Source organism: Myotis myotis, unplaced genomic scaffold (genome assembly GCF_014108235.1).
Source record: "Myotis myotis isolate mMyoMyo1 unplaced genomic scaffold, mMyoMyo1.p scaffold_m19_p_11, whole genome shotgun sequence".
NCBI lineage: Eukaryota > Metazoa > Chordata > Mammalia > Chiroptera > Vespertilionidae > Myotis > Myotis myotis.
In genome coordinates, this window is record NW_023416315.1 from 61,901,606 (window position 1) to 61,912,041 (window position 10,436).

The window sequence follows — 10,436 nt, forward strand, 5'->3', positions numbered from 1 at the left end:
ATGATTTTTACTTTCAATAAAGTTGCCAGAGCAATTCAGTAGTGAAATGATAATATTTTCAGAAAATAATATTGGAACAAATGGATATCCATATGCCAAACACACACACACACACACACACACACAGGAAGTACCCTGGATTCTCACCTCACATCATTTACAAAATTTAATTCAAAATGAACCATAGCCCACATTAAAAACATATTCAAAATGGATTACAGATACAAACATTATGGGAATTATAACTGTAATAGTTCTGGAAGAAACTGTAAAAGAAACTCCTAGTGGGCTTTTGTTCAGCAAAGATTTCCTAACTAGGACATAAGAATATAAAATATAAACAGGAAAAATGATCATTTGGACTTTATCAAAATCACTGTGATAAAAATGAAAAGGTAAGCCAAAGACCGAAAGTACTCATAATATATATAACTTCATCCAACATATGTAAAGAATCCTGCAAGTCAATAAAAAGACAACCCAATTCTAAAATGAGCAACAGATTTAAACAGACACTTCACCAAAGAGATGTGAAAGGCACATAAGCACAATAAAAGATGCCTATCATCATTCATCATTAGGAAATTGCAAACTGCAGTCACTTTAGACATGCTAAGTGACTGAAAATAAAAATACTGACAATACCAAGTTTCCACAAAGACAGTTTCTAAGGAGAAGACACCAGAAAAGCCCTGAGCCAACATTTAATGATCCACCTGGGGATACATGTCCTTCCCAGAGCACAGGGACTCTGACAGCCAGGTCTAGGTCACAGGACCATGTCCAGAGCTGAGCAGGGGCAAGGTGGTCTCATCCCCACCCTGAAGAGTGGTCCCCAAGAGGAGATAAAAGGAAAAGGAACTGATCTCAGAATAAAGGCAGGTTGGTGGGTGAGAGCAGCAGATAACTACTGCAATGTACTGCTTTGGGAACTAGGGAGAAAAAGGTTTGTTTTGAATCTTCAGGATAACTGAGCCCAAGACTGTAAAGGGGGAGAGTGGCATTTCCTTCCTACTGTTATGAACAGAATGTCTGTTCCCCCGCCTCACCCCCCAAATTCATGTGTTGAACCCTAACTCCTAATGTGAAGGTATTAGGAGGTAGGGCCTTTAGGAGGTGATTAGAGTAGATGAGGCCATGAGAGTGGAGTCTTCTTGTTGGGATGAGTTTCCTTATAAGAAGAAAAGACTAGAGCAGGGGTGGGCAACCCCTGGCACGCGTGCCAAACATGGCACGCCAGTAACTTTTGCTGGCACGCGAAACCCTCTCTTATAATCTTCCATTTACACTTGTGAATCTTTGTTCTCAGTGATGAATTTTGTTAAGTCTCGTAATAGGAGTAGCCTGACGGATGAAAGTAGTAGCTCGTGCATATCTCTGAAGGTCACGAAATATAAACCTGTTGTAAAATCTCTGTCATCGGTGACACAGCAGCAAAAGCCCCACTGATAATATCAAACGGAGTCATAAAGTTTTCTGTCGGACTATCAGTGTACATGTATACATTAAAAAATAAGTGTTGCCAAAACTGGTTTGGCTCAGTGGATAGAGCGTCGGCCTGCGGACTGAAAGATCCCAGGTTCAATTCCGGTCAAGGGCATGTACCTTGGTTGCGGGCATATCCCCAGTGGGAGATGTGCAGGAGGCAGCTGATCGATGTTTCTCATCGATGTTTCTAACTCTCTATCTCTCTCCCTTCCTCTCTGTAAAAAATCAATAAAATATATATATATATAAAAGTGTATTTTTCATTATCATATACTGTGTTTTTGTCACTCGAATGAATTTTATTATTTCTTCAAGGTTCTTCATATACGTACACCTTAAGAGATATCAAGTAGGCGTAACATGTTCTCAAAAAATTAGGGTTGGCACGCAGAAGAATCTTGAGTCAGAGATTTTGCTGGTTTTGGCACACACTCACAAAAAGGTTGCCCACCCCTGGACTAGAGCTTTCTCTTTCTCCACCGTATGCGGAAACAGTGAGAAGGAGGCCACCTACAAGCCAAAAAACAGGCCCTCACCAGAAACTGAATCTGTTGTCACCTTGGTCTTGGGCTTCCCAGCCTCCAGACCTGTAAATAAATAAATAAATGAATGCTTGTTGTTTAAGCCACTCAGTCTATAGTATTTGTTATAGCAGCCAGAGTTGACTAAGACACCCACATAACATTCTCTTGTTACTGGCAATGTGAGTTCTCGGTTCTTGAGTTCGGCAAGGAAAGAATTCAGAGTCAAGGATCTAGCACAAGAGGAAGTTTATTTAGCATGCAGAGTGCGAGTACAGTCAAAGAGAAGATTCGACCAGGCTGCTCAGACAGCTGCCTTGGCCTTTTAGAAAGAAAGGCAGAAGTGAGCCAGTGGGCTACATGGACTCTGGAAACAGGTTTAGGGTGTTAGCCCAGGACAAGGGACTATACTTCCCACTGCCTGCTGCTCTGCTGGTTGCAAATTTCATTAGAACCCTTAGAGCTTAGAAGAAAGGAAGCAAAGATACACGCCTGAAGAAAGAAGGTGCAGGCATGCTCTAGAGCAGTGGTTCTCAACCTTCCTAATGCCGCAACCCTTTAATAATACAGTTCCTCATGTTGTGGTGACCTCCAACCATAAAATTATTGTCGCTGCTACTTCATAACTGTAATTTTGCTACTGTTATGAATCATAATGTAAATATCTGATATGCAGGATGTATTTTCATTGGTACAAATTAAACATAATTAAAGCATAGTGATTAACCACAAAAACAATATGTAATGATATATGTGTTTTCCGATGGTCTTAGGCGACCCCTGTGAAAGGGTCATTCGACCCCCAAAGGGGTTGCAACCCACAGGTTGAGAACCACTGCTCTAGAGAGAGGGTGTGCACTGGGTCCTTTGTCTTAAGGATTTGTATTTTTTTTTTTTTCCTAAAAGCAGGAATTTTACAGGAGGTCTCAGGGGAAGGATATCAATAGAATATTCATCAGCGTCCCAGGTGTGTCCTTTCAGGGTTAGTCTCTACTGATTGGTCAGCACTAGGGTGGGGGGAGGGTCATTAGTCCTTGCTGCTGGTACTGATATCAGCCATGGCATCACTTTGCTGCTTTTTGGGGCCTGGAGCTGAAACACACCTGAGGCCTAGATGTTATCTCTAGTTTGTCCAAAACTCTGTCTCTGTGGTCAATAGACCCAAGGTTTTATTTCTAAGATGATTTGATGCGGATCAGAACATCACTGTCCCGAGGCAGGCCTTAATGCTTAAGGGAGTGGTCGTGCAAGGGAGGAGGAGGTGGGCGAGTCAGGGGGTCGCATGAGGCCAGTTTGAATCAGCCGTCGGTCTGTTTCCCCATTCCTCTTGCCGAGAAATTTTCATGGCTTCTTACGATCCTGCCTCACTCGGAGATAGATGGGAGAGGAGCGAAGGAAGATGCCATCCAGGGAACCCTATCCTGGCCAAAACAGAAGTAAGGTATAGAAAGGGGTGGAGGTAAGATTGGCCTTGGAGGGGATTGGTGTAGCCCCTTGAGGGAAACAGCATAGGAAGCTGACTAAGGATTCAAAAAAGGATTTCAAAGTCAAGCTGAGGTGGGTTCCATTGCACCATGTGACCATCTGGAGTATGGGGAGGACTGAGCCCTCAGGGTCACTTCCATGCGCCACTTGCACTTGATCTGCAGGGTAAAGATACTGCATGTCCGAAGTGTCAGGACAATTTTGCTGATGGTAAATAATTTCAAGCACTTTTATATTAATACAAATAGGAATGCATTATGAAGTAGAATGCAAGAATGACATGAATTGCAAAGATAAAATACCAGTTTCTTGTTTGTAACAACTCCCCCAGGCTGCCTCTCACGCTCTCCTTCATGTGAACTCGTCTCCTCTGCCATCAGAAACGCCTTGGTGGAAATCTGAGAAATATTTCTTTAAGGAATAAGGCCTGGGGATAAGGGATGTTCTTGGGATTTTTTACAATGTCCAGATACTTTGCCAGAAGAGGAAACTAGGCGAGGATTTATAATCGAAAGATATGGGATGTTGAGGACAGTGCTAACATCTGGAGAGTTTGGCAGAACTGATGTAAGGATATGCATTAGGGACTGAAGTTCAGGGCTGCTCACGCAAACCCTAGGAGCAGCTGCATTCCTGGGTAACATCTCATGTGGAAAGTATGGGGTCCTGCGCTGGCTTGGGGTCTGGATTAGTGTCTCTTGGTAGGAGTAGGAATCCAGTGTTCTTGGAGACGCAGATTCATTTCTGGGGTCAGAGGAAGTTCATCTCAAAACAACAAGTTCTAGTGAGCCAGCTTTTAGCTTCGGAATTAGTGGAGGAGAGGGATGGAGCCCAGAGGTTTTGAGTTCCCAGGTTTTATAAAATTTGGGAAATCAACAAAGGGTCATAAAGATAAGAAGACATTTTAACACAGAAAAAGGAAGAAGGACATAATGGAAATGACAGCCCTTCCTCCAGAAAAGGGCCAATAGTTGGCACCTGCCCCCCCCCCCCAACACACACCCCCCACCACTATCCCCACCCCCACCCTTCATCACAAAGCAGACAAAAACTTTATCACAGATCTCATCATTCTGAGGAACTGGGCACCAGTGAGGGACAGGATGGGTCCTACTTTTCATGCATTTTGGATGCTATGCAAATGACCTCCAGGAGAACTTAATTAAAAGACAGAGAGATCAGCTAACTCGACTGTGGTATTCCTGTTGCAATACAGGGTGTCCCCCGAAACGGTATGCATGCTATGTCTGTAGATTCTATTACATTTTTGAAAATGGAATGTATTTTAATGAACACTGCCTTTGTCATGACTCAAAGTCTGTATACATTTTGGGGGGACACCCTGTACATAAATGTATCAAACCGACACATCATACACCTTAAACTTACACAACGTTATATGTCAGTCCCATCTCTTTTTTTAAAAAAAAAAGAAAAAGACAGAAGAAAGAGCAGCTCCTGGCAATCAGCTGGACTTCTACGGCCTGACTGCAGGACAGCAGTCGCTGCGGCTCCTGGCTGTCCTGGGCGGGGGGTCGCTGAAACCCTAATCAGTACATCTCAGCTCTCACGGTAGATTTTAGAGGAAGGGGAGCGAGGAGGGGTGGGTGGATGGGAGAATTAAATTGGCAATATAGACTCTTGGACTGAGGAGGATGAAGAAATTAAATGATTACAAACCCAAAGGCCAAACAAAAGAAAAAGAGGCGGGGGCGGGAGGGGACAATCAGCCTAAACCCGGAGCATATGTTCTGGAAATCCAATTTGCACATGGAGAGTGGAGGGGCCCCGCCGAGGGGGGCAGGGGCTGAGGACTTGCTGGTGAACAGAGGGCCGTTGCCCTGGAGACCGTCTTAGCAAATAGGAAAATAACAGGGGCTTAAGGGAGAAAGGGAAATGGGGCCCTGCTTAGGACGGTTGAAATCTTAGAAACCAGACCAGGACATGGAAGGAATGCATTTAAAGAGACAAGTACAGATTTCACTGCTTTGAAAACTGACGATAGGAAGAAGGAAGCCACCTTGGTTGTTTCTGGGTTAGTCTGGGTCATCAGACACAAGAGTTTTAATAGAGGGGAAGAGGGAACTTTTTTAGGAGCAGAAATTGGGGTACACTTGCCTATCTCCTAGCCTCTGTCCCAGAGGGCACTATAAAATGTGCTGTCAGAGAGCCCCTGACAGAGAAACAACAGTAAACTAAATCCAGGGACCTGCCTCCTCCGTGTCCACGATAATAACGTGAGGTGGCAGATTTAAGAGAGGGACATCCAGAGCTATTAGCATGAAACCCGCAGACGGGACCGGCTGGTTTCAAGGGAAGGCAATGGTTCGGGGGAAGTGGCTGGAGCACCTGTGGCCAGGAGTTTCGGTGTTAGCACTCGATGAAAATTGGTCTGGACAGTCCTCTGCACGATGTCTATGTGTTCTGGTACTAACTTAGAAACTCCGAAGGGCGGGACTAGAGGAGGGGCTCCCACCGGAGGACCGGGAGCAGGAGGAGCCCAGGGAGATAGGCCAAAGGGCTTAGCCTAAGGGGACAACTGGGGGAACCAGGGTGAGCACAGATGTGGCGCTAAAAACAGTGGCTGTTAACAAAGGAAGGAGGAATGGGGCCGTTGGCTATTTTAGCAAGAAGGGCCCTGGGCATTGCTGAGAAGGGACTCAAACAACGGTTCTCAAAGTGTGTTCCCCTGAGCAGCAGCACCAGCACCACCTGGGACTTGGTAAAAACGCTAAAGCTTGCCGTAAGCAGTTTGGCTCAGTGGATAGAGCGTCGGCCTGCGGACTGAAGGGTTCCACGTTCGATTCCAGCCAAGGGCATGTACCTGGGTTGCGGGCACATCCCCGGTAGGGGGTGTGCAGGAGGCAGCTGATCGATGTTTCTAACTCTCTATCCCTCTCCCTTCCTCTCTGTAAAAGATCAATAAAATACATTTTTTTAAAAAAAAGAAAAAAAGGAAAATGCTAAAGCTCAGTCCTCCTGAGTCTGCAGTTTTTGCGATGGGGCCTAGCCATCTGCATTGCAGCAAACAAAGTGAGAGCGGTGCCCACCACCCTCTGAGAACAATCCTACTGAGACATCCCTAACTTGCCTTTAATGGCTGCTGAGTGCAAACTTGCTAGGGAGCCGGGCTCCCCTAAAACCTTCGGGTCAGCTTAGACAGGTGGGTACATGGTGGGACACACTGAAGGGAAGTCTCGAGAAGCCACATCTGGGCTTGACATCGGTGTTACACCGACGGTGGGAGAGATTTTATGCAAAATTACCCCGCTCACAGAAGAGAGATACACAAGACGAGTTTAAGCAACAGGACGTTGGAAAGAATCAGAATTTGCTAATAATCTCTTCCCATCGGAGAACTAAGTCTGGAATAACTACAGGTTTGTAATAGAAAAATTAGTGAACCCGGTAAGAGAAAACAAACACAGATGACCCTGTGATCTTAATATTGAACAGATCTACAGATGAGAAGGCCCTAGGAGTTGGGAAAGGAACATTTCCAGCTTGGAGAGATCAGGTAGTAAAGCAACAAGAAGCTTTAGGCATCAGGAACAAAAAACATGCAGAAATAATTAGATGGGGTCAGGGCACTAATGGAGAAGACGGTGAATGACTGTAATTTTCAGAGCTGTGAAGCCATAAATTGCACTGGGAGGACTGCCTGCTATTAGTGTAGCACTCTCTGCTCTCAAGATGAAGCAGCTGAAGGCTGTCGAATTGGTGAAAATTATTCCTGGAAAAAAGAAAGAAAATTGAATATGAAAGATAAGACGTCTTCTGGTACCTCTCAAAAGGGATGGGGGCCCAGGCCATCTTCAGAGGTAAGACTATTTTCATGTTTTTGTAATCCAAGGATGGAGCTTTGAAGCTGAAAACTCAAGGGCACTGAAAAAATAAGCAGGCTCCCGATTCTTGCTACCATTAAAATTCTGTGTTTTGTTTTGTTAATTCTTACCCAAGGATATTTTTTCCATTGATTTTTTTTTTAAGAGAGTGGAAGGGACTTGTGTGTTTGGAGAGAGAGAGAGACGAGAGAGAGAGAGAGAGAGAGAGAGAGAGAGAGAGAGAGAGAGAGAGAGAGAGAGGAGAGAATATCACTGACGTGAAAAGATACATTGATTGGTTGCCTCCCACATGTGCTCCAACCAGGGCTGGCGATTTAACCCAGGTATGTGCCCCTGACCAGGAATCAAACTCGAGACCCTTCGGTGTGCACTAACCACTGAGTGCCGGCTAGGACTAAACTTCCGGTCTTACAGAGAGGCAAGGGAAGGGCCGAGCCTGAGAGGCAGCGACTCCGCTGTACAAAGGGCACAGAGGGAACAGAAGCTGTTGCTCTGGAAAGCGTCTTAGTTTTGGGAAAGACAGATGGCAAACAAGGAAATAACAGCGACTTAAGGAAAGAATCATAAGACCTAGTACCCTCTCCAAGTTCTAACTCCATAAGCTGCTGGTGCGGCAATAAGAAATAAAAGATAAGATATAGAGTCCAAATGAGGGAGGATCAAGCCACTAGGAAATCCAAGAATGAGGACTAGGCAAGTGGGTAAGCCAGAGGTGGACGACGGCCAGAGACCAAGTCCATTTCAAAGCTTTCCTCTGGCCTCTCTCCTATTTTTTTTCTTTGCTTAGTTTTTAACAGCTGTATTGAAATATAAGTGGTGTACCATAAGCCACAAACATTTAAAGCATATCATTGCATACATTTTGACATAGGTACACACCCCTGAAATCATCACCATAAGCAAGGTAAGGATTATCAATATTTCATTACCCCCAACATTTCCTCTGCCCCTTTGTAATCCATTTCTCTTTCCCTTCCCGACCTCCTCTCGGCCATTGCCATCCCAAGCAATCACTGATCTGATTTTTGTCAATTTGTTAGACTGTTCTAGAATTTCACGTACATGGAACTGTGCAGCATGTATACTCCCTTTTGGATGACTTCTTTCACTCAACATAAGGATTTTGAGATCCATCCAAGCTGCTATGTACATCGACACTTCGTTTTGTTCTTTAATTGTTAAACAGTATTCCATTATGTGGAATCAATGATATAGCCATCAATGATCAATTCATTTATTCATTTATCTAGTCATCTGTAGATGGTCATTTGGGTTGTTTCCATTTGGGAATATGATAAATTAAGCTATTATGAACATTCATGTGCAAGGCTTTGTATGGCTATGTTTCTCAAGTAAATGCTGATGATATATTATTTGATTTGGGTTTAATTTGCTTAAATTATTAAGAATTTTTGTGACTGTGTTCATGAAAGATATTAGCATCTAGTTTGCTTTTCTTACAATGCCTTTGTCCAGTCCTGGTATTAAGGTAAGCCTGGCCTAATAAGATGAGTTGAGAAATGTTTCTTCCTCTGTTTTCTGGAAATTTTTGTATAGAATTGGTACTTTTCTCCCTTAAACTGTTGGTAGAATTTTTAACTAAAGCTATCTTGGCCTGGAGGGGTTTTTGTTGGTTAGTAAGTTTCTTGGGGAAGGGAGGTTTTTACAAATTCAACTTCTTTCATAGATACAGGATTATTTAGGTTGCCTCTTTCTTTCTGAGAAAGCTTTGGTAGTTTGTATCATTGTCAAATCTATCGGTATACATTTTTTCACAAATCTTCTTATCCTTTTAATGCCTGTTGGAACTATAGTGATATCCCCTCATTTATTCTTGATATGGATAACTTGTGTCTTTTCTTTTTTTCAGGATCAGTGCGGCCACAGAGTTATTTATTTTGTATTTTATAAATGTTCCCAGAGAACCGGCTTTTAACTGTCTCCAAGAATGAGCTCTTAAGCAGTTTCTAGGACCTTATCACAAAAGGGTTGCAGAGCCATGTCTCAGGTGCTCACTTAGTGAAACTGAAGTAACTCAGGTTATCAAGGAATCGTGCTTGAATATAAATGTATCATCCTTCACTGTACAGGGGTCCCGGCAGGATCCACAGAGCGAGCTTTCCTGATACCAAGAAATTCAATCCTTCCCTGGGAGTCAAAAATCTACAGGTGTTCTTAACCCAGTGTGAGAGTTCTGCAGACCGTGATTTCTAGGTGCTTTGTGAGTCCTCTGCCCCTAAGAGCCAGAGAGGAGCATGGTCAACCAAGGAAAAAGGAAGAAGATGAAAATGACCGATACTAGGAATACAAAACAGACCCTCACCAATATAAAGAATAATGAAGCAATGTTAAAAACAACTCTAGTGCTCACTTCGGCAGCACATATACTAAAATTGGAACGATAGAGAGATGATTAGCATGGCCCCTGCACAAGGATGACACAAATTCGTGAAGTGTTCCATATTTTTTTAAAAATATATTTTATTGATTTTTTTTTTTTTTTTTACAGAGAGCAAGGGAGAGGGATAGAGAGTTAGAAACATCGATGAGCGAGATGGACCAGCTGCCTCCTGCATGCCCCCCAGTGGGGACGGGCCCGCAACCAAGATACATGCCCTTGACCGGAATTGAACCTGGGACCCTTGAGGCCGCAGGCCTACGCTCTATCCACTGAGCCAAACCGGTTCGGCTGAAGTGTTCCATAATAAAAAAAACCAAAACACAATAAACCTCTAGCCCTACCTGGTTTGGCTCAGGGGATAGAGCATTGGCCCATGAACTGAAGGGCCCTGAGTTTGATTCCAGTCAAGGTTGCAGGCTCCTTCGGGAGGCAACCAATCTATGTGTCTCTCTCACATCGATGTTTTTCTCTCTCTCTTTCCCCCTCCCTTCCACTCTAAAAAATCAATGGAAAAATATCCTCAGGTGATGATTAACAATAACAAAAAAAATGCCTCAACATTCAAAAGCTTTGATAAAAAGACCAATTCCATGAAAAATACAAATTATCAAAACTCACTACAGAAGGAAGAGATAAAAATATTTTGGATAGCCTTGTATCTATTAAAGGAATTAAATTTGTGGTTAAACCCTTTCC

General features: G+C 43.6%; 1 non-coding gene across 1 annotated transcript; it reads left to right on the top strand.

Annotated features, from left to right (window-relative positions):
* The first annotated feature begins 9,702 nt into the window (after nt 1–9,702).
* On the top strand, nt 9,703–9,807 carry LOC118666740. Its single transcript, XR_004971067.1, has one exon. It is a non-coding gene; the product is annotated as a U6 spliceosomal RNA (small nuclear RNA).
* The last annotated feature ends 629 nt before the right edge of the window (nt 9,808–10,436 follow it).